The sequence below is a fragment of the Oryctolagus cuniculus genome, chromosome 1, assembly GCF_964237555.1.
Source record: "Oryctolagus cuniculus chromosome 1, mOryCun1.1, whole genome shotgun sequence".
NCBI lineage: Eukaryota > Metazoa > Chordata > Mammalia > Lagomorpha > Leporidae > Oryctolagus > Oryctolagus cuniculus.
The window spans coordinates 28546392-28571747 of NC_091432.1; positions in this window are offsets into that span (position 1 = coordinate 28546392).

A 25356-nucleotide genomic window follows, 5' to 3' on the forward strand; every position below is an offset into this window, starting at 1 on the left:
ATTCTAATTTAGACAAAGGATTCTAAACAGTTGTTTAATATACATATATTGTATACTATTTAAGAATGGAAATGATGTAACTCTATTAGCTTTTATAGCTAAAAACATCAATACAACTATCCCAAATTTCAGTACTGAATACCATAAAACTGGAGAATAGATTCTGGAGAATCATATAAGGCTGGTTGCTTTCGATACAATCCTAGGCCACAAATCTGTACACTCTTTTGCAACTAGAACCTTTTATCTTGCCTTAATTTGTTACTATGATTCCTGCATTGTCTTCCAAGTAAAGAAACATGCCATTATTTTTCCTCTGGTATGAATTTCGTTGTCCAGTTACCACTGCCAATGTGCCCTCTTCCTGAGTTCTGGATTGCTGTTTTTGATTGAAGGTGGCCATCACCATATCACCCATACTAGCAGCAGGATGTCTGTTCATCTGTCCCTTGATCCCATTTGCAGAGATGACATACAGATTTCCACTTCCCCTGTTGCGATGCAGTTGATCGCCATGCCTACCAGAAGATAAGGAATATCCAGAATTTCACACTGGAGGACCCATCACGTTCAGGATCCTGCCAGCATGGACAACTTTGGCACTTTCAAGGCCTCCTCCAATGCTCTTGTGTCCCCCTCCTCTGTTTCCAAAGCACGCTAGCTGCTTAGTGCCACTCCTGCATGGCCCCTAAGGTCACTCTGCATGTGCAAGCCAGCCTGTTCTCGCTGACCATCCCAGATCTGTCTGAAACCTGGGCACCCTGGAGAATAATTGCATCCAGTCTCCATATGGCTTGTTTCTTTTCCTTTCTTTTATTTTTTTAAAGATTTATTCATTTCTCTGAGAGGCAGTTATAAACAGAAAGAGGGAGAAATATGGTCTGTTTCTATAAACCCAGACTAATCTAGGTCTTAATTGTTCCAGAATTCTCTGCAATTGATCAAGTAAATCAACAGACACGATTACATATTCAAGTTCTGGATTTGGGGAGAAAGGTATAATGACTTCTTTCTTCAATGCAGTATAGCCAATAATTAAGCTCACTCTTGTCCCATTAGACTTATGTCTTAAATACTGCCATCAGCTAAAACTCTGGAACTAAAGAAGTATGAGTGGAATACCAAATCCAACTTCCAGTATAAAGCTTGCATTCATTTATATTTACAAATACATCAACTGATAATCTAAAGAAAAAAACCAATATTAATAAATTAAAAAAAACACAGAACTTCAGTATTGGATTCTGTGTGCAATGCATATGGGAATAATTTCAAATATCTTTGACAAATATCTCTAAAACGTTCATATTGGAGCAAGCCCTGTCTGAAATCCGACTACATCCTTAATATAAATTCAAGGCATATGAGAAAAGTCAGTGCAGTGGAAGGTAATAGACTTTCTAACTTTACATAGTTAATTGTTGTTAAAAACAGCTAACAAAATCTGCAGGCCACAACCCTCATGTTGATCTATCAAGGTGATCCACCTCTAAAATGACTATACAATCTATATTAGCTCCAACCCCCAAGGAAAGGAATTGAGCCATAGGTAACTCAATTTTTAAGTGGTCTGCACTCAGTGACAGAGAAAAATATTTATGTTTGTGTGCTTTACGGGGGTTAAAATGAGAAGAAATCCTGTATTTTAGGGAGGAGAAAACCTTTACATAATGAGTTATAAGACCTACAAACCAGGAGAAAGTCCTACCCCTTAAGTGGAATGTAACTATAAAAACCATCTAATTTGAATAAATTAACAACTCTATCCATAAAACTTTGTTAGCTAACTGATGCATATAAATGTTTCAGAGCCCAATCTCTAGCACCTATTATGTGGTATTTAACATGAAACAAATAAATATGGCTAACAAGAGCCCCACAAACTGATGTTTTGAAACAATTCAGTTGATTTTAATGGATGAAGCACATAAGAGTAATGTAGGTCACAGCATAATGTCAAATCACTTAAAGACAATTATTTTGGACCAAATACTACTAACTTTTTTTCCAAGTTGGAAAAATAAAATGCTCTAAATTTTACAAATTAAGAAAGTCACATTGATTGTTGGATTGTTGCCTAGATATTCTAGGTAATTTATATTCTTAAAATGATGTTCACTTGTGTTGATAAAAGTGATTATGCTAAATCAGAATAGGAAGAGACCTATTTCAGAAATGGGTTTCGTCTTTGAGGATGGTAAGCAGAGTGTATTTAAAGAGCTCCTAAGAGAAACAATGAAGTGATGAGTAGATGTGAAATGATAATGATGGTGATTGGGGTAGGGCATTGGAAGTGACCTTAGCTGATATTTAAAATATCAATTGATCAACCTCATCAAGCAAATAATATATTTGTGGGGAATTTGAGGAATTGGGGAGTAGGAAAAAATGTTTCAATTGATGTTATTTGATAGCAACTGCTATCTAAATATTGACTCAGGCCAGTGGATAAAGGAAAGTGTATGTTTGATTCATTTGCTTCTTAGATACAGTCCCTGAATTGTAGCTTTTAGAAGACAATTTGTAATGTGCCAGAGAAATTCATTAGAATCTACTCAATATCCTGTTAATCTAATTCCCACCCTTTTATGTGGATTCATGGCTTCCTTGATCTCACCTTGAATTTTATCATGACTACTCTTACATCATTAGAACATGATCTGTGTAGGTTTTCCTGTTCAAGTTTTGACTGTTGAGTGACCTTTGCTATGCCTCTTGCTCACTGTTCACATTACTACTCTCAAGAGGAGCTTGAATCTTTGGGGCTACTGTGAATAATGATATCATACCTGGCCCTCATTCCTTGGAATAGGATAAACTTGACTCTTCCATGAAAATTTGTTAGACTTGACACACAATTTACTTCCACTTGTTGTAGATCTCTTTAGTAGTCTTCAATTTATTATAGTCCAACACAAAATAACCTTCAGATGAAGATAGAAAAGCAATCAGTTGGTAGAGAGATGTCAGTTGTACACAAAAACAAATTCTAGTGCTTTATCAAAGTTTATCGAAGTTTGGTATAGATCCCAAAGTCACACCCAAATTCAATGAGAAACAATGTATTTTTTGATTAATATTAGCTAAACATGATACAGATTGAAGAGTTTTGCCTTGTCCATCAGTGAAACTGGACTTGTATTATGCATGTAGCTTATCTTCTGCCCAGCTTCTTTTCACATGGAGAACCACCTCTCTCCTCTTCACTTGGGTGCAGATTTGGTTTTTATGTTACTAAACATAACAGTTCACCTCCAAGTCCAACTTCAAAAATGTGAATGTATTCCAAGTCTTCCAGTAGTATTACCTGTCCATTCCACATTAGTAACTCTTACAAAGCATGAACAAATGATTGAAGCACTATCCTTTCTGGAGACTGGTATGAAATGGGAGGAAGAAGTATTCTTTATCCCTCCAAAATTTCCCTATGAGGTTTATTCGTTTATGGAGCTTCCAGTAGCCATCTTCACTGTCTTATGGAGGAAGACAAGAGCAGCAGGATATGTAAGAGCAATATACCTGCAAACATGTTCATGCACACAACAGTTAAGCAAAGATGTGCAATGATGAAAATGGAGAATTTTCTAGAGGCATTAATAATTTTTTTCAATTTCTACCACTGAGAAATTATTTTCTTAGAAGTTATTTTTGTAATTCTTTCTTTGACCAAGCTAACCCCAGTGTCTTTTCTACCTTCTGTATGGTAACCTATTTTTTGCTCAGGCCATTTCTTTCTTTCTTTATAAATAAACATTTATTCAGTGTCCATGATTTGGCAAGCCACTCTTTTACATAATAGAAATATAGCCACGAAGAGACCAGTCCCTGGCTTCTTGGAACTCACATTCTAAAGAAGAGATAGACAAGCAAAGAAAAGTATAAGTACTTCTTTAAGGTGTCATAGGTAGTGATAAATGCTAAGAAGAATAAAGTAGAGAAGGAAGATGGGTGCTCTTAGGAGTAAATAGGAATCAAAATTTTAAGCAGCATAGCTTGAGGAAGTATTTTGAATTAGGTTTCTGTGACATATAATCACAAATTTTATTATAAAATTCAATATAAAATGTTTCCATCAGAACATCAATTTTGTTTATCATCTTTTAAATACCAATATTCAGCATTCTTATGCTGCTATTGAAAAGTCTATCCCATCAACATATAAACATGGTTTCATTTTATATCACTTAGTTATTTAGATGTTTTCAAATTTTTATTTTTAAACATTAAGGACACACCAATCTTAAGAATTTTAGGTTGCTTCAAAAACTCATTTGCAACCTCTTCATTTGGAGCCACAATAACTAATGAACTGTGGTTCTTAACAATGTCTATAATTGCTCTATTATTTTTTACAGTAATCACATTTTAAAAAATCCACCAAATCTCAGTATCTGACAGGACAAATATTTTTTACACTTATGAGGAGGCAGATTTTTGATCTCATGAAGAACAAAAGAAACTTGGGAGAGAGAAGTGGCAACCTGATGCTCATGGACATGGCTTAGATCCGACACCCAATCATTTCCTACCAAATTCCACTGGCCAGTGCAAGTTATCTAAGTCAAACCTAGCATAAGTGGGGTAGAGAAGTATATTCCACTTCTAATGAACCACAGCTAGGGCATAAATGGAATCTATTTCTCTAACCTGTTATGTTACAAGAATTTTTTTTCTCTTTTTTAATTTAATTTAATTTTTTTATTTAGTAAATATTAATTTCTAAAGTACAGTTTATGGATTACAATGGCTTCCCCCCCATAACTTCCTCCCACCCACAACCCTCCCCTTTCCCACTCCCTCTCCCCTTCCATTCACATCAAGATTCATTTTCAATTCTCTTTATATACAGAAGATCAGTTTTGCATACATTAAGTAAAGATTTCAACAGTTTGCACCCACACAGAAACACAAAGTGTAAAATACGGTTTCAGTACTAGTTATAGCATTACTTCCCATTGGAGAACACATTAAGGACAGATCCCACATGAGAAGTAAGTACACAGTGACTCCTGTTGTTTACTTAACAATTTGACAATCTTGTTTATGGTGTCAGTAATTTTTTTAACAAATAATATAATCTACTGGAGTCACTAATGATAAATCTACAGTTGGAGCATGACAATGGAAACTCTAGAAACTTGAATCTATTCAGGTCATATAAAATAACTGTTAGAAGAGAAGGAAGACTTAGGGGCCGGCATTGTGGCGCAGCAAGTTAATGACCTGGCCTGAAGTGCCGGCATCCCATATGGGCACCACTTCTAGTCCCGGCTGCTCCTCTTTCAATCCAGCTCTCTGCTATGGCCTGGGAAGGCAGTGGAAGATGGCCCAAGTCCTTGGGCCCCTGCACCCAAGTGGGAGACCCAGAAGAAGCTCCTGGCTCCTAGCTTCGGTTCGGTGCAGCTCCAGCCCTTGAGGCCACCTGGGGAGTGAACCATTGGACAGAAGACCTCTCTCTTTCTGCCTTTCCTCTCTCTGTTTAACTCTGACTTTCAAATAAATAAATAAATCTTTCAAAAAAAGAAGAGAGGAAAGACTTTTAAAAATTCCATAAAAGTTATAGACCCATAAATGGAATATATCTCTGTATTGGTACATGAGCAGGTCATACAGTTGTACACTTATCTTCTATCGGAAATTCTCTGTCCTTCATGATTGAGATTCTCCTTTGCAAAGTCCTGCCTGGTATTTTTTCCTTTCTGATTTAACATTGCTTCCTACATTTTCTCTTTATTATAGAATGTGTTTATGACTATGGCATATTTATTGAAATTTATCAGAAATTCACTGTGATCCAATGGTTTATAAGCACCACAGGATTTCTGAAGATGAGATTTTTATATTTACCTCCGTACACTAGTACCTGGTTCAGTTCCTGGCTGAAGAGATTCTCAAATATTAGAAATCCATTTAGACTAAATGACCTCTGAGAGACAGCCTGGGGCAAAGCTCAGAGCCAGGAGCACAGTCCAGATCTCCCAGTTGGGTGCCAGGAATTCAGTCAACTACTTGAGCCATCACTTGTGCACCACAGGGTCTGTATTGGCAGGAAACTGGAATCAGGAATTGAACATAAGTACTCTGAAAAGGAATGTAGGCATCTTAATAGCTAGGCTAAATATCTGGTCCTTATTTGCATTTTAGAACAAATAATTTCATATTTGTGTTGTAGTAGCTTATGCAAGAGAAACAGTCAGTTGGGTGTAGTCCTAAAACATTTATTAAAATACATTATTTCATGTTTTATTGATTAAAAACTCTTATTTCTTCTCATCTTGTTATTCACAAAGCAAGTTTCATTACATTATCACAAGTATTTTGAATGTTATTTTGATGAATTGGTCAGTAATTCTCCACTTTTAACAATGCCAAAAAAATCTTTAACAACATTCAAGAAAGTTATTTTGCTTTGCTGCATTTAAACAATTTTCCTCCAATCTTCTGCTGCCAGTCTTGGATGTCTTATCCTCAGAGTCCTGTTTTCATTCAGCATTTAGTTGTGCTCTGTCTTCGGATTGCTTGCTGTTCATTCAGCCCATCATTTCACAGCAATGATTTTGGCAGACAAAGCAACTTCCATGCATGGCCAGGTGTTCTCCTTGGCACTGTCAGCCCTGGAAGGGGTTGACTCAGATGTTTCCTGCACCTGTGAATTGGCTGCCCAATCTTAGCAAGCTACCCTGAACTTATTTATCATGCTCTATTTCAAAATTCAGAAACAAAATAGTTCAAAAGAACATGCATAAAAATTCAGATGCTTCTGTTTCACACCATCCCCTGCCATGTCCTCCCCACCAAACAATACTGTAAACAAATTAGTGTTGTTCTATCACCATTTTATTTTAATTTGTGGAATGTGCAAATGGAACACAACTCATTATGTCTAAACAGCTGATTAATAGCAAAAGCATCTCTATATCTGGCCATTCAATGGAGACTAAGGTGCTTAACCTATGTTCTGTGGACAAGTTGAGAATCTGTGAATGACTTTAGAATTTGACTTATCTGTTTTTGAAGTATATTATAGCCAGACATAAAAGGGTGGGCTTTTATAATAAAATAAAATTGTAAATGAAATGAAACTTCAAATTTTTTCTCATGATTTTCCCTTTTCTAACTCTCAGCCAAAGCTTTGGTTTGTTTCCTCAAGGTAGACTGTTTTTTGAATACACAAAAAGATATCCACTTGTTCAACATCTTTCTGTTGTTTGATTTTTTTTCATCTATTGTATCAGCCCTTGATCATACTTCTACATTTATTCTTCATAACCATGTGATAGGAACATGGGGACTGACCTATAGTAGGTTAACTGCTGTTTCAAAACAGAGTTTTGTCACTCAACTCCTTGATGTTTACACATGATAAATATATATATGTAAAATGTCTGCACACATATATATGTATATATATATATTTACACTAACACTTATACTCAAGTATTTATATAAACTTTATTTGATCCAGTCCAATAAACAAAGAAAATATCCACAAAGAGATAATTCAATATCTTATGTAGGTTATTTACAAAAGTGGAAAACTATCAAAAAAATGAATGAGAGTCCCAGAAGTCAAAACAATCCTGAAAAAGAACAAAGTTGGAGGATTCATAATTCTCAATACCATAACTTATCATGGATACACAGTAATTAAGATGATAGTATTGGCAAAAGAATAGGTATATGGATGGAAGAAAATTTAGATTCCAGAAATGAACCTCTATATTAATAGTCAGTTGATTGTTAACAAGGATGGTAAGACAGTTAAATGGGAATGGAATGTTTACAACAAATAGTACTGAAATAATTTGATATCTACAAGCCATTTGAATTCAATTAGATCCCTTACTTTCACTATATAAACAATTTACTCAAAATGGATTAAAGAGTTAAATGTTAAATGACATCTTAGAAAAATTGTGAATATTTGTAACTAAGAAATAGGCTAAAGTTTTTTGGAAAAGAAATCTACATCACCTACAGCCAAAGATAAAATTGATAAATTGAATTCATCAAACTTAAAATATTTTTACTTCAAAGATCACTATGTAGATAAAAGATGAGCCACAAAATGGTAGAAAATATTTCCATAGTGTATATCTGGTAAGAGGCTAGTATACAGAATATATAATTAGGCTACAACATAAAGACAAAATGCCCTATTTTAAAATTATCAAATAATGTGAATATATGGTCAACAAGCACATAAAAAGATGTTCAACATCATTAGTTGGGCCAGAAATGCAAGTTAAAAACAATGAGATTTCACCCTACACCTTTAGGATGACTATAATATAAAAGAAAGGCAGACAATGACAAAATTTGGAAACATTGAAATCTTTACGAATTGCTGGTGAGAATGTGAAACGAAGCAGCCACTTTGGAAAATAGTTTGGTAGCTCATCAAAAAGCTAAAAATGTATGTTACCAAATGATCCAGCAATTCCATTCAATGAAACTGAAAATATATTTTCACAAAAAACACTTGAACAGACATATTCATGGCAGCATTTTTCATAATACTCCAGAGATGAAAACAACTCTAGTGCCCAACTGCTGATCCATTCAAAGGATATTATTTTTCTAAAGGGAATGGAACACTGATCCAGTGTTACAAAATGGTTGAGTATATTATGCCCAGTAAAAGAAGCCACACCTGAAGAGCTGCATATTGTATTATCCATTCATAGGACTTATCCCAAATAAAGAAGTCTACCTTGACAGAGATAACAGCAATGTTTGCAGAAGGTTGCAGGGGAAATAAGAGTGACTGCTAATGGGCATGGGATTTCTTTCTGGAGAGTTGGAATTGATCTAAATTAGGTTGTGGGAACCTAATTTATACAACATGTAAATACAATAAAAACCACTGAATTGTACACTTTAAGAAGATAAATGTTATGATCTGTGAACGATGTATCAATAATATAAAAAGTGAATGATTTATTTATACATTTAAACAGCATTGAGGCATCACAAAATTATGTGTGATTGTGAAAGACTTAGAAAAATGTACACATTACATGATTCTTTTTATATATTCTAGAAAATATGAAGTAATTCATAGTGACAGGAGGCAGATATATCCCAGTGAGAAGAATTGCAGAGAGGCCAGAGGGAACTTTTTGGCATAATGAATATAATTATTTTCCTGATTGTGGTAAATATATTCCAAAATACCAAATGTAAGAAATTGTGTACATGATATATATATACAGTTTATTATATCCTAGTTATTTATTAGTAAAGTGATTAAGAGAAAAATATAAAACTTCAGTACTTAACATACTAGTAGTGAGTCAAAGATTAATTGGGAGGAGAACAACGCAACTATAGGATCAAGAACCTGCCCTTTTGTTATACAGGCAGAGAGGAAGTAGGAGTTCCTAGGACACTGCTCTCAATGCATTAACTTTTACAATTTTTGTGATGAAATAAATTGACCTCGCTGTGTAGCAAATAGTTTAAGAAGTTTATGTGCTACAGCCTCAAAATCAGATTCATGTGCTGGGTCAGATGTTGTGGTATAGCAAGTTAAGCTGCTGCTTGGAATGCCCACATCCCATATACTAGTGGTAGCTCGTTTCGGCTCCTATGTTCCTGATCCAGCTTCCTGCTGATTTAACTAGGAGGCAACAAGTGATGGCCCAAGCCATTGGGTTTCTGCTTCTCATGTAGGAGAGACACAGATGGAGTTCCTGGTTCTTGGCTTTGCCTTGGCTCAGTCTTGGTTGTTGTAAACATTTTGGGAGTGATCTATCAAATTGAGGTTTGATCTCTCTCTCTCTCCTCCTCCTCCTCCTCCTCCCTCCCTCCCTCCCTCCCACCCTCCCTCCCTCCTTTTTCCCTCCTTCCCTCCCTCCCTCACTCTCCCACTCTGCTTTTCAACTAGATGAAAATAATAGACATTTAAAAACCTATGGTCTGCTAACCTATTCAAAAAAAGGTTCCACTATTTCCACATAGATGGAAAATAGGAAGCAGCAAAACAAAAGTTTAATTTCACGAAAACATTTTGGGAGTCACTATTTGATGGTCAGCTGCAAGAACTCAAACTCTACTTGGTTTTACTCAAGGGGGATTAAAGTAGATATTATTTACTTTAGCAGCCTCAAGGAGGGAGTATATATCAGCATTCTAATAGACATACTTCAAAACTACAGAGATTAGCATGGTGAATACTCAAACTGACAGGAGCTCTAAAGACTGAACTCTTTATTAGCAGCAACTATATAGACTGCCAGTAAACCTTAGAATGGTAGAGATAACAAGAACAGAAGAAAGTAAAGTCATAGCATTTTTAAAGGTACTTAAAAATGACATAATAAACTAAACGCTGTGATATGCAAGCCTTGATGTACATCTCCAGAACCTAGAAAAGCATGTAACATCAAATGGCATTTAACAAGTGACTGAATAAAATACTCTAAACTCTTAATGTCAAAACAATATTTTGTTGGCTGGCGCTGAGGCTCAATAGGCTAATCCTCCCCCTGTGGCGCCGGCACACTGGGTTCTAGTCCCGGCTAGGGTGCCAGGTTCTGTCCTGTTTGCTCCTCTTCCAGTCCAGCTCTCTGCTGTGGCCCGGGAAGGCAGTGGAGGATGGCCAAAGTGCTTGGGTCCTGCACCAGCATGGGAGACCAGGAGAAGCACCTGGATCCTGCTTTGGATTGGTGCATCGCTGGCCGTAGTGGCCATTTAGGGGGTGAACCAACAGAAGGAAGGCCTTTCTCTCTGTCTGTCACTCTCACTGTCTAACTCTGCCTGTCAAAAAAAATAAAGAAAAATTTTGTTATTGATGTCCACAACTATTTCCTTTAATAAGACTGTGGCAATAATGTTACTTCTATACAAATATCAGTGCTTCCTGATATGTCAGTTACTGGAAGGGTCTCTGCTTTATGTTAGGATAGCTCAGAAAACACATCAAATGCATGTGCTTCAATCAAAACAAGAAAATACAAAGATAACTGAAACTCCACCCAGATTTACAACTACAAATTTCAATGTCTTCAACTATGTTTTTGTCCTGCTTTTTATATGTTTGTTTATTTTGATAGTTGTTTTACTTTGTGTGCTAGGCCCCACTTTTTAGAGCGCATTTTAGTTTCCATTAAAATCACTACATTTCCTGCTAAAATTTATGAAAAAATTCTTTTTAAACACAAAAATGTGCATAAGTTATGGGATTGACCCCTCATTACCTAAAGAGCTATTCTCAGGCAAGTAATTTCTCCAAACTCATGTGACATTTCTTGGCATTCCCTTTACAGGAACAGAAATAGATTTCTAATGTAATCATTGAAAAAATTTTTCATCAGAGTCATCAGAAATTCATAGGAGTCTTCTACTACACTAGGTGATTGTGAAAATGCTGGGATGGCTCATTCCCAGAACACTGGGAATCTTGCTGAATCTCCTGATTAAGGTTGGATCTTATGTTATGTGCTCCCAATATGTCCCATACATCTTTGCAGAACTTTTGTTAGTGGCAACTAATTACTTATTTGATTTTTGCCAACTAAGCATTATACTAAATGTTTTACAAAAGTTACTCGTGGCCATCATTGTAATATAGCAGGCTAGGGTGCCACCTGTAATGCCAGCATCACATATGGGTGCTGGTTCAAGTTCTGGATGACCTACTTCCAATCCCGCTTCCTGCTATTCTACCTGGGAAAGCAGTGGAGGATGGCCCAAGTACTTGGGCCCCTGCACCCAAGGGCTAGACCTGAAAGAAGCTCCTGACTCCCGGTTCCTGGCTCCTGGCTTTGGCCTGGCCCAGCGCCTGCCATTGCAGCCATTTGGGGAGTGAACTCTCCCTCTGTCTCTCCCTCTCTCTCTGTTAACTCTGACTTTCAAATAAATAAAAAAAAATTTTGCTTAAAGTGATCTATACAACTTTGCAAGCTCCATATTTTCATTGTCAATATTATAGAAATAAAAATATGTCTTATACCTGCAATATAATTTATTCAGGATTACATATTTTGTAACTGACAACACCATGAATCTGGAGATTAAAAATTTAGCTGATGTCACAGATTAACTGGCATTTTCTGTATTGTAATGTCTCTAAACGATTCTACACTTGTGTTTGTCTCTTTTTTTAATGATCTATAACTTAGTATGCAATTCCTTATTCATTTTCATGAAATTGTACCTTTGCATCTGAAAGATTAATAAAGGTAGAAACTCTAATTTGTAATGTGGTGGAAAAATCTACTCAAATATACACACTCTTTATTAGGCATTTTCATTCCTGTATTAGTGACTTACTGAAAGTAAGGTGGCTGAGAACCTCGTGGCTTCTGAAGCAAGTGTCTGTCTCAGATAATACCGTGGCATTCATGTGGACCTTTCAGCCTGGGGGTCTTTTTAGCCACTTAGAAGTTCCTGCATGCAGCTTCCCTCTGCTTTGCATCCACACGGACCTCAGGATGAAGGCCGAGGACAAGAATTGACAAGATGGCATTATAGCAACAGGATGACCTGAGTCATGGGGAAAAATAGATAGTTTAAAAAGAGAAAGGAGATAGAGCCATGGGAAATTCACAATGGGAAACCTAGGAGGCCAACAGAGACTGGGCAGATCCACACTGAAGGAGCAAATAAGAAAGGGAAGCAGTGGAGGTGCAGTGGAGATGCAGAACGGGGAGGTTGGTGCCAACCCCCTGTGGACCAGGTTAGATGGGAAATTGTAGGTCCATGAAGCTGCAGATAGCAGTGGGAGGTTGAGCTTGGCAAACTGTGTTTGAGTTCCATGGATGAAAAAGAGAAAGTATGGAGGGACAAACAGTGAGGTCATGCCCATCTACATTTCCCCCCTCCCCTCAAGAAGACCTACAACTGACTGGGGGAAGCCATACTGATTGTTTGCATTTTTGAACATAAGGAGGGGGCTACTGCCTCATGTGCACATGCCCATTAATTACAGGGCCCACCTCACCACACCCTCCACCTAGGAACAAGGATCACAACATTTCAGAGTAATTTCTTCCCCACTACACAAGCTGAATAACAAGAAGAAATCCTGAATATCAAAAACTCAAGCTCATTCCATGTACCAGTGAGAAGTGAGCCAGGCCCCAGTAGTCAGGGCTCAGTGCACCAGAGCTCGTACTCGCTCCCACCAGGATTGAGAAATGAGTTGCACTAAAGGAGGTGGGGCTGCATAATTCTATTTGTAATGGAAAGACACATAGCAGCTATTACCAGAGGGAAACCTCACCACAAGCACAAAGGCACAAATTAAAGAGAAAAGCAACTAGACAAAAAAAGAAAAAAATACACAAAAGCTGAAAAACAAAGAAAAAATCTAAAAAAAATAAGGAAAATACTATGAGCCCCTAAGGAACACTATAACTCTTCAATAATAGAAGGTAAAGATGAAAAGATTGAGGAAATGCCAGAAATGGAATTCAGAAAATTAATCGTCAGATTGCTTAGAAGCAATCAGAAGCAAATGCACAATCTAAATGAAAAGTGCTCCCAAAGCAAACTGTTGAAATCCTTACTTAAGGTATACTAAGCTGATCTTCTGTATATTAAGATAATCGAAAATGAATCTTGATGTGAATGGAAGGGGAGAGGGTGTGAGAAAGGGGAGGGTTGTGGGTGGGAGGGACGGTATGGGGGGGGGAAGCCATTGTAACCCATGAGTCGTACTTTGGAAATTTATATTCATTAAATAAAAGATAAAAAAAAAGAAAAAAAAAAGAAAAGTGCTCCCAAGAAACTGAGATATTAAAGAGAAGTCAGAATGAAATATTATAAATGAAGAATATGAAAGATCAAACAAAAATTCAGTGGAAAGTCTTAAAAGCAGAATAGGTGAGACAGAAGAAAGAATATCAGAACTAGAAGACAAAGTTCTAGAAATACTACACTCAGACCAAATAAAAGAAGAATAAGAAAACTGAAAAAACACAGTTGGAGATTTACAAGATTCTATCAAATGATCCAACATACAGATCTTAGGAATTCTGGAAAATATGGAAAGAGAGAAAGGATTTGAATGCCTTCTTAATGAAATAATAATAGAAGACTTCCCCAATTTGGGAAAAGAAAGAGACATCCAAGTACAGGAAATACACAGAACTCCCAAAAGACATGACCAGAAAAGATCTTCACCACAACACATTGTAGTAAAACTCTCCACAGTAAAACATAAAGAAAAGATCTTAAAATGTGCACAAGATAAATGCCAAATCACATTCAGAGGAAATCCAATTAGACTCACAGCAGACTGCTCATCAGAAACTCTACAGGCAAGAAGAGAATGGTGAAATATATTTCAGGACCTAAGAGAAAAAAGAATTGTCAACACAGAATACTATAACCTGCAAAGCACTCATTTATGAATGAAGGAGAAATAAAAATCTTCTACAACAAACAGAAATTGAAATAATTTGTAACTACCTGCCCAGCCCTACAAAAGATTCTCAAGGATGTGCTATACAAAGAAACACAGAAACAGGAACATCACTACGAAATCAGATGAACACAGAAAATGACCCAGGAAAAGTACAAATGAAACCAAAATACAAAATCAGGACTACTTATGGAAACATGACAGCACTGTGTCTGTATTTAACAATAGTCACCTGGAATGTAAATAGTCTCAACTCTGCAGTTAAAAGACACAGACTGGCTGAATGTATTAAAAAAGAAAACCCATCTATTTGCTGCTTACCAGAAACATTTTACCAACAAAGATGCACACAGACTGAAAGTGAAAGGATGCAGAAAGACAATTCATGATAACAGAAACCAAAAAAGAGCTGGTGTGGTCATCATAATATCAGGCAAAAGATTTTACACAAAAATTATTAAAACAGAAGAAGAAGGACACTATATAATGATTAAAAATGATGTGACTATCATAAATATATACATATCTAATTACGAAGCACATGGCTATTTAAAAGAAATGTTAATGGATTTTTTTTAAACTTTTATTTAGTAAATATAATTTTCCAAAGTACAGTTTATGGATTACAATGGCTTTTCCCCCTGATAACTTCCCTCCCACCAGCACCGCCCCATCTTCCACTCCCTCTCCCATTCCATTCACATCAAGATTCATTCAATTATCTTTATATACAGAAGATCGATTCAGTGTATATTAAGTAAAGATTTTATCAGTTTGTACCCACACAGAAACATAAAGTGTAAAATACTGTTTAAGTACTAGTTATAGCATTAATTCACATTGGACAACACATAAAGGACAGAGATCCCACGTGAGAAGTAAGTACACAGTGACTCCTGTTGTTGACTTAACAATTTGACACTCCTGTTTATGGCGTCAGAAATCTCCCTAGGCTCTAGTCATGAGCTGCCAAGGCTATGGAAGCCTTTTGAGTTTGCCGACTTCAATCTTATTCCGACAGGGTCATAGTCAAAGTGGAAGTTCTCTTCTCCCTTCAGAGAAAGGTACCTCCTTTTTTGATAGCCTCATTCTTTCCACTGGGATCTCACTCGCAGAGATCTTTCATTTAGGTTTTTTTTTTTTTTTTCAGAGTGTCTTGTCTTTCCATGCCTAAAATACTCTCATGGGCTCTTCAGCCATATCCAAATGCCTTAAGGGCTGATTCTGAGGCCAGAGTGCTGTTTAGGACATCCGCCATTCTATGAGTCTGCTGTATATCCTGCTTCCCATGTTGGATTGTTCTCTCCCTTTGTGATTCTATCAGTTAGTATTAGCAGACACTAGTCTTGTTTGTGTGATCCCTTTGACTCTTAGACCTATCAGTGTGATCAATTGTGAACTGAAGTTGATCACTTGGACTAGTGAGATGGCATTGGTACTTGCCACCTTGATGGGATTGTATTGGAATCCCCAGGCACATTTCTAACTCCACCATTTTGGGCAAGTCCGATTGAGCATATCCCAAATTGTACATCTTGGATTTAAAAGGAGATAGGGACTCAAATATAATAGTTATGGAGGACTTCAATATCTCACTTTCAGTAATGGACAGATCAACCAGACAGAAAATCAGAAGGAACCACAGTTAATTGACACCATAGACCAAATAAACCTAGCAGATATATACAGAGCCTTCCACCATACAGCCACAGAATACACATTTTTCTGACCAGTACATGGGACTTTCTCTAGGATTGATCACATGCTAGGTCATAAAGCAAGTCTCAGCAAATTAAAAAAAAACTGAAATCTTACTATGTATCTTCTTAGAGGGCAATACAATGAAGCTGGAAATCAGTAACTCAGGAATCACCAGTATATACACAAACATATTAAGTCTAAATAACATGCTACTGAATGAATAGTTGCCCATAGAAGAAATTAAAAGAGAAATCAAAAAAATTCTTGACACAAATGAAGACAACAATACAACATACCAAAACTTATGGGATACAGCAAAAGCAGTGTTAAGAGGAAAGTTTATAGCAATTGATGCCTACATCAAGAAGTTGGAAAGCCAACAAATGTATGAACTGTCAATACACCTCAAGGATCTAGAAAAACAATAGTGATCCAAACGTAAAACTAATAGCAGAAAAGAAATAATTAAAATTATAGAAGAAATCAACAAAATTCAAGCAAAAAAGCAATACAAAAGATCAGTAAAACAAAGACTGGATTTTGATAAAATAAACAAAATTGACACACCATTGGCCCAACTAATCAAAAAAGGAAAAAGAAGACCCAAATAAATAAAATTAGAGATGAAAAAGGAAATGTAACAACAGACACCACAGAAATAAAATGAATCATCAGAAATTACTGCAAAGAGCTTTAAGCCAACAAACTGGGGAACTTAGAAGAAATGGACAGATTCCTAGAAACGTAAAGTCTACTTAAATTGAGCCACAAAGACATGGAGAACATAAATAGATTCAAAAGCAAGACGGAAATTGAATCTGTAATAAAGACCCTCCCCATAAAGAAAAGCCCAGGACCAGATGGCTTCACTGCTGATTTCCACCAGACATTTAAAGAAGAATTAACTCCAGTTCTTCTTAAGTTTTTCAAAACAATTGAAAAGAAGGATGTACTTTTCTCTGAATGGAGCAGAGAACTTCCACTTTGCTGATGGCCTTGTCTAAATACTGACAGAGATTGTGTACTCAAAAGTCTTCCATAGCCTTGGCAGATCATGTCAAGAGCCTCTGGAGATCACTGACATTATATACAGGAATCTTAATTGTTAAATTAACAACAGCAGTCACTGTGTATTTAGTCCCCATGCTGGACCTCTGTCTTAAATTTGAGTTGTACTACAAGAATTAACTGTAAAAGTGGTTCTCAAACAGTTTTTTTTTTAAATTCTGTATATGTGTGTGAGTGCAAATTATTAAAATTTTAACTTAGTATAGAGTTGGACTTCTGTGTATAAAGTTAATTAAAAAATAATCATAATGGAGAATGGGATGGGAGAGAGATTAAGGGATGGAATGGGAGTGGGGATGGAAAAGTGGGTATGGGGGGAAAACCACTATATTCCTAAAGTTGTACTTAGGAAATTTGGACTTATTAAATAAAAGGTTTCTTTGGAAAAAATTAAAGCACTCACAAGTTTATTGTAAAGTTTACCTTATGTAACATTTGCAAAATATTTAATTTAAGTCGTGGTCAGCAAAACCTACATAGTCATTTGGCACTTTTTCCAAAGTTCTACAAAACTGATGTACATGTTAATATTTGGCTGTCCACACTCCTGTTTCATGTAGGAACAGCACCACTCCTTTCCAATGTGGGTTTTGATGGTATTTTCCATTTAAGTGACTCAGTTTAATGGTAACAGTGGTGGTGAAGAAACCAGGACTCAGCCAACCATGGAAGCAGAGAAGCATCAGGGGGATACACTATAGTCAAGCAGGATGAAAGTCCTCCCCAAAATTGACATAGGAAGAGAGGGAGAGCAAAGCTTGTTTTTGACAGTAGTATCTAAACTGAAAGTGTTGTTGGCCTAGAGTTCCAGAACTGTTTTTACTCAAACATATGCAGAAATGAATAAAGATATCATACAGAGGAAAAGGAAGTAGAAACATATAGAAAATGAGCCCCAATAGCATTGCTTCAACACAAAAATTTAGATTTCCTATGGCTGGATACATTCTTGTACTTTCTTTATATGGAAGTAAACAAGTCTAGTACCTGCTAATACTAACCGATAGAATAAATAAAGGGGAGAGTGATCCAACATGGGAAGCAAGATACTCAGCAGACTCATAGAATGGCAGATGTCCTAAACAGCACTCTGGCCTCAGAATCAGCCCTAAAGGCATTCGGATCTGGCTGAAAAGCCCATGAGAGTATTTCAGGCATGGAAAGCCAAGACACTCTGGCAAAAAAAAAAAAAAAAAAAAAAAAAAAAAAAAAAACAAAAAAAAAAAAACAAACAAACACCTAAATGAAAGATCTCTGCGAGTGAGATCCCAGTGGAAAGAACAGGTCATAAAAGAAGGAGGTACCTTTCTCTGAAGGGAGAAGAGAACCTCCACTTTGACTATGACCTTGTCTAAACAAGATAAGAGTTGGAGAACTCAAGGGGCTTCCATAGCCTTGGAAACTCATGACTGGTGCAAAGGGAGATTACTGATGCCATAAACAGGAGTGTCAATTTGTAAAGTCAACAACAGGAGTCACTGTGCACTTACTCCTCATGTAGGATCTCTGTCCTTAATGTGCTGTACATTGAGGCTTAATGCTATAACGAGTACTCAAACAATATATTTCACTTTGTGTTTCTATGGGGGTGCAAACTGTTGAAATCTTTACTTAATGTATACTGAACTGATCTTCTGTTAAAAAAAAAAAAAGAAGAAATTAGCAATTCCCAACTTGACTGTCACTGGGATTAAACATGACAATATGTCTGATCTGATTTCATCATCATTTAAAAAATCATCTATTATTTTTCACTTTATGTTTCTGTGTGGGAGCAAACTGTTGAAATCTTTACTTAATGTATGCTAAACTGATCTTCTGTATATAAAGAGAATTGAAAATGAATCCTCATATGAATGGAAGGGGAGAGGGAATGGGAAAGGGGAGGTTTGCGGGTGGGAGGGAAGCTATGGGGGGGGGAGCCATTGTAATCCATAAACTGTACTTTGGAAATTTATATTTACCAAATAAAAGTTAAAAAAAAAGGAAGTTAATTTTCTTTGGAGCTTAATTCAGTTGATTTTCTTACACCTTAAAGAAAATATCTCTGATTAATACCAACCAAATTAAAATGGAGCAATGGGAGAGAAGAGATATTATTATCATATAGCTATTATATTATTGAACATAATTTCTCAAAGTATATTCTAAGATGTTAGTTATCTTCTCCCCCTCCCAAAAAAAAAGAAGTCCTATGGTCAAATAGGTTGGGGTTGGGGTTAAATCTATTTGTGCTTAAATACACACACATTATTAATCTTAAAAGGTAACAGATTTATTTATTGTGAAAACTCAAAAAGATGTAAAATGTTAATGTAATTTGTTCCTAAACTACTTATTGCAGTTTTACTTGCTGTAATCTCATGCTACATTTAAATATTTAAACCAGTGAAATATGAGAGAAAAAGTAATTACGATTTCTATGAAAGCTAAGTTAACTTTTTAAAGAAAATGATAAAAATACATGTTAAAATATAGGCATAGAAATACAAATGTAAAATGTGAGAAAAAATCAAAGATCTACACAGATTAGTTCTGGAAATATTTTACAGTTCTTACTCTGTATTAAAGCACTTGAATGAATAAATGCAAACTGTGGAGTTTGCTATACAAATGTGATAAGGTTCTGGCTTTTAACACTAAAACTGGTAAATCAATGTGCAGCTATATGAAAGCACATGTTCCACTTTTTGTAATTACTTTTTGTAATTGTTCATAAAAATACACACACACAAACCAGTTTCCTTTCCATTAAGATGTACACGCTTACGAGCTTAAAATTAATTTTGTCATTTCTATATTTATAAATGTAGATGCTATTTTTTAAAAATATCAGGAATAAAGAAGACATAAAATCACCTCCCATCCTACAATTGACCAATAAGAATTTAACAAAATTTTATACTCAATTTTGTGTGTGTATATAAATGAGGGACTTCAAAGATTTCATTAAAAATACATATAAAAATTCATAGGTTTCAAATTTTTTCACCAACATCAATTTGTACTTTAATTCCATTGTCCATGGAGCTTTTGAAGTACCTTCATATATATAAAATATACACTGAGAGAATAATATACAAGGTTACTATTTCTAAAAACAGTATTGAATCTAGACTCACATTCTCCATATTTACAAAGAAAACAATGGGAACTGTTTCAGTTACATTACATAAGTAGCAAAAATATGGGTTCTCAATTATACAAAAATTTAGTTGCTAAATTTAAAATAATATTTCTTCGCAACAATAGGTACTAGTAAAATATCTGAATACAATTTAATTAAAACCCATGATATTAAGGTTGCAATAATTACTTTTAACTGCACATTACAAGTTTAATCAAGCTGAACTGTAACAATTGACTCAGCTATTACAGATGAGGAGGCATTTCATCCTCCTTCAAATTTTAATTGCACTGAAATTTCAAACTGTCATTGTTTTTAACACATTCACATACATTATCATCTATAATCATTATTTTAAATTTCTTTAATGTAAACTAAGTGGTCATTACTAGTCTTCTTTGCATGCATTCAGTCCTAAATTCTTTATTTTTAATTTATCCCTTGGTGGATTGCATTTGATCAGAATGCTTTTTCCTTCACAGAAAAAGGTCTGGGTCTTTAATTGCTGTACTCTCATCTATCTGATAATATGTGTCTCTTAGTTTTATTTAAATAAAGGCAAACTGGCTTAATGTAAATTATATGTAATATTTTATTTTACTCAAAAATCATATGCATTGTCCTAGAGTTTTCTGATATTTTATTATGTTTGTAGAAGAAAATTCAGTTTAATATGTCCTATTTTTATTTTTCTTTTGACAAGCAGAATTAGACAGTGAGAGAGAGAGCAGAGAGAAAGGTCTTCCTTCCATTGGTTCACCCCCAAAATGGCCGCTACGGCCAGCGCACTGCGCCAATCTGAAGCCAGGAGCCAGGTGCTTCCTCCTGGTCTCCCATGCAAGTGCAGGGCCCAAGCACTTGGGCCATCCTCCACTGCGCTCCCAGGCCACAGCAGAAAGCTGCACTGGAAGAGGAGCAACTGGGACAGAATCCGGCGCCCCAACAAGGACTAGAACCCCGGGTGCTGGCACCGCAGGTGGAGGAATAGCCTAGTGAGCCACGGTGCCGGCCAATATGTCCTGTTTTGTTCATGGAGATCAAAACTGCCAAAATATGTCTTGGTTTTGATCTTTCACTTTTATGTCCATGTCACTCAACAATAGACTATGTATCCTTTTAACATGGAAGAACGCTTCATTTCAAGAATATAGCTGTGTTATTTTTAAAAAAAATATATTTATTTATTCTGGAATGCAGCAGGGGAAGAGACATATATATGTACATATACATATATATTACATATATGTACATATACATATATACACATATATATTATATATATGTATGGAGAGAGAGAGAGAGAGAGAAACCTTTTATCTGCTTTTCACAAACTAGGTCTGGGTCAGGTTGGAGACAGGAACCAGGAACTCAGTCTGAGTCTCCTATGTGGGTGGCAGGAAATCAAGCACTTGGCCATAACCTGTCGCCTCTCCAAATGTGCATTAAAAGGAAGCCTGAAGAGAAAGTGGATCCAGAACTTGAAATCAAGCATTCTGATAGGGAAGAGGGTATCCTGAAGGGCAACTTAAATATTGTGCCAAACACCTGTCCCTATACAATTCTTAGACAGAAGTTCTGTTCCCTTATTTTAAGGCACCTGTTCAGATGCATTTAAATTTTTATTTGAAAGACAGAGTTACAGAGTTAATTAGAGACAGAGAGAGGTAGAGACATAGAGAGAGAGAGGTCTCTCTCTCTATGTTCACTGGTTCAGTCCACAAATGGCCTCAACAGCAGGAGCTAAGCTGATAGGAGCCAGGACTTTCTTTCAGGTTTCCAATGTGGGTACAGGATGAACCAAGGAGTCGGGCCATCCTCTGCTGCTCTCCCTGGCACACTAGCAGGAAGCTGGATTGGAAGTAGAGCAACAGGGACTTGAACCAGCACCCATATTGAATGTTGGCACTGCAGCTGGGGCTTTAACCTGCTGCCCCATGGTGTCAGTCCCCAGATATATTCTGAAAAGGCTGATATAATTTCTCTTTCTTATTTGTGATAATATCATAAATGACATTCCACTTCTAACTCTTTTCTAGATACCCTCTTTAAGAGTTGAGATAATCTCACAACAATGACTTGGTTGAACATTGCAACATTTTTTGTACAACTAAAAATAAAAACATGCTGTCAAATATTATAATTATTGGGTAATATTTACCATTACATGCATTCTAAGAAAAAAACGTGAAAATTTAAAAAGAAATTTGGATTTTAGAATTGATGAACTGTTTCATAACAAAATAAATCCAACAAGGTTTAGTAGAAAGACTCGATTACTTCACTGAAGTAATGGAGGTAGTTACTGGTCGAAGCATAAGCCCTCTCCCCCATATCTGCAAATTCCTTTCCTTATTTTCATCCACCAAAACAACTTTCTCCATTTTAAAGCATAAGAATATAATGGGTAGAGCTAGAAACCCAATCTCACAAAAACAAAAATGTTCAGCTATCTTCAAATAAAAATGTCTGCCTTATATATTGACTCCTGATATTGGATCCTAAAATACAGATTGTCTCTGTTCTGTATATTGATCAGAAGATTTATGATCTGGTAAGTTTCTCCCATTCATTAGGAGATAACACACTGAACTAATGGCCTATTGATTCAATTGTATGTTCAGCATTTAGAAAGGCTTATTACACTGCAATTGCACCTTAGTTATCCAGTGTTTCACCCTAATGATTGATGAAAACGCTATGACCTTTTGAATGGTGAATTCTCTTTGGCCATTTTTAGATCATTATTGGATAATCTGAAAATGATTGAGTTTAAAATGAATATGAATAAATTCTTTCCAGAAGATTATTTTTCTTTTGTATTGAAAGATGAAAAGCTTAACATGGTTCCAATAGAATCACTGAATCTTAATGAAATTCACATGGAATGAAATTATAGATGGTATTGAGTGAAATTTATTATCAAAGAATGCCTTTGAATATGATTTTAGCATCAAAAAAATAGCATTAGGTGGCCGATGCCATGGCATAGTGAGTAAAGCCACCGCCTGCAATGCTGGTATTCCATATGGGTGCCAGTTCGAGCCCTGGATGCTCCACTTCCAATCCAGCTCTCTGATATGACCTGGTAAAGCAATGGAAGATGGCCCAAGTGCTTGGGCTCCTGCACCCATTGAGAGACCAGGAAGAAGTTCCTGGCTCCTGGCTTAGAATCAGCCCTGATCTGGCCATTGCAGCCATTTGGAGAGTGAATCAGTGCATGGAAGACCTATATTTCTCTCTGCCTCTGCCTCTGCCTTTGTGACTCCACCTTTCAAATAAATAAATAGATCTGTTTCTAAAAGAAGCATTAGAATTGAAGATACCATATCCCAGCTAAACCAAAAATACCAATATGAGATCTGACTCTTTGGTTAACTTCCCTGAGGCTCAGTCCCATGACCACTCCTGTATGTAAAATAGCTAGGAAGATACAGCATCTAGCTGAGTAGATATAAATATTCATAAGATGGAAGTGATGATGCTGTTACTAAAAGGAAGGTAAGAAGACTGTATATTGAATTACAGGCAACAGTGTCTGCCACAGGAAGTTATTTAAAAAGACCTCATAGTTAAATACAAATAAAACTAAAATGTAAATAAAGATATAATGCCTGATTGGCAAACACTTTTTTTTGAGAATGTTTTATATCTCATGGACTTACTTTTACCTTCCAGGTAGAAAGCAATATCTCATTGTTTGTCATTTATTCTTTATTTTTCACCACTTCAGAATCATAATATTCTTGCTGAAAGAGGAAGTTTAGTGAAATATTTGAGTCAACCAGAATTGTTGCAATACTTTCATCCAAACAACTTACAATGCAATTAGCGATACAGGTGAGGGGATTTAAAAGGCAGGTTGGTGTTTCTCCTTCCCCATTAAAATAGAGTCATTTTGTTGAAGTGAGATGATTGTCTCTAAGATATTGTTCTTTCATCAAATTTCCCCATTTAACCCACTTCTAAGTTCTCGTAGGGTTTGAGTAAAGAGTATGATAATTGAATTGCTTTAGCTAATGATATCCCCTGATGAGGAGGCAAGAAGCAGAGCAAAGTTTTGAACAGCTGAAGGTATAATTTGGCCTGGCATGAACCTCCTTTCTTGCAAGAAATGGAAGAGGGAAAAACAGAAAACAAAACATAATAAATAACTTCTTGAACTAATGTGCTTTAAAGATTAAAAAAAAAAAAAAACTCCCTGTTGGCAAATTTTCTCAGCATCTATGCCTCCACAGTATGTGGTGTAAACTTTGATATTTTGAAATTTTGAACAAGTTTTGCATGGTATCTGAACAAAGGATTTGGGAGAAGTCAACTCTTCAACTAAAAATTTCCTAATAGATAGCCTCTCCATTTGAAAAAGCTCTTTGAAACCCAATGTGGAAACATACTTTTGACACACAAATTCATCCCTGAATGCAGCTGTTTTGTTAGTCAAAATAAAGTTGCTGTTGTTTTTAAGAATGAATTTATGGGGGCCATCACTGTGGTGTAGCAAGTAAAACTGCCTCCTGCAGTGCCTGCATCCCATTTGGGCACAGGTTCGAATCCTGGCTGCTCCACTTCTAATCCAGCTTTCTGCTCTTGCCTGGAAAAGCTGTAGAAGATGGCCCAAGTCCTTGGGTTCCTGTACATATGTGGGAGACCCAGAAGAAGCTCCTGGCTCCTGGCTTTGGATTGGCACAGCTCCAGCCATTGAGACCATTTGGAGAGTGAACCAGCAGATGGAAGACTTGTCTCTCTCTGCCTTTGCCTCTGCCTCTCTATAACTCTTCCTTTCAAATAAATAAATAAATCTTTTTAAAAAGGAGTAAATTTATAGCTCTGGACAACTGGAGAGATTGGCATGCCCTATCCTGCAAAATAATTTAAAAATCAAACAGCCTAGAACAAAAGAAGAACATAATTTTTGTGTTCTAAAAATTAACCAGGGGTGGGCATTTGTCCTAGTGACTACTTGACTACATCTTATAACTGAATGCCTGGGTTTGATATGTGTGGCTCCTAACACCAGCTTCCTACTAAAGTGGACCCTAAGAGGCAGTGATGATGATTCAGTTATTGGTGTCCTGCTAGCCATAAAGGATAC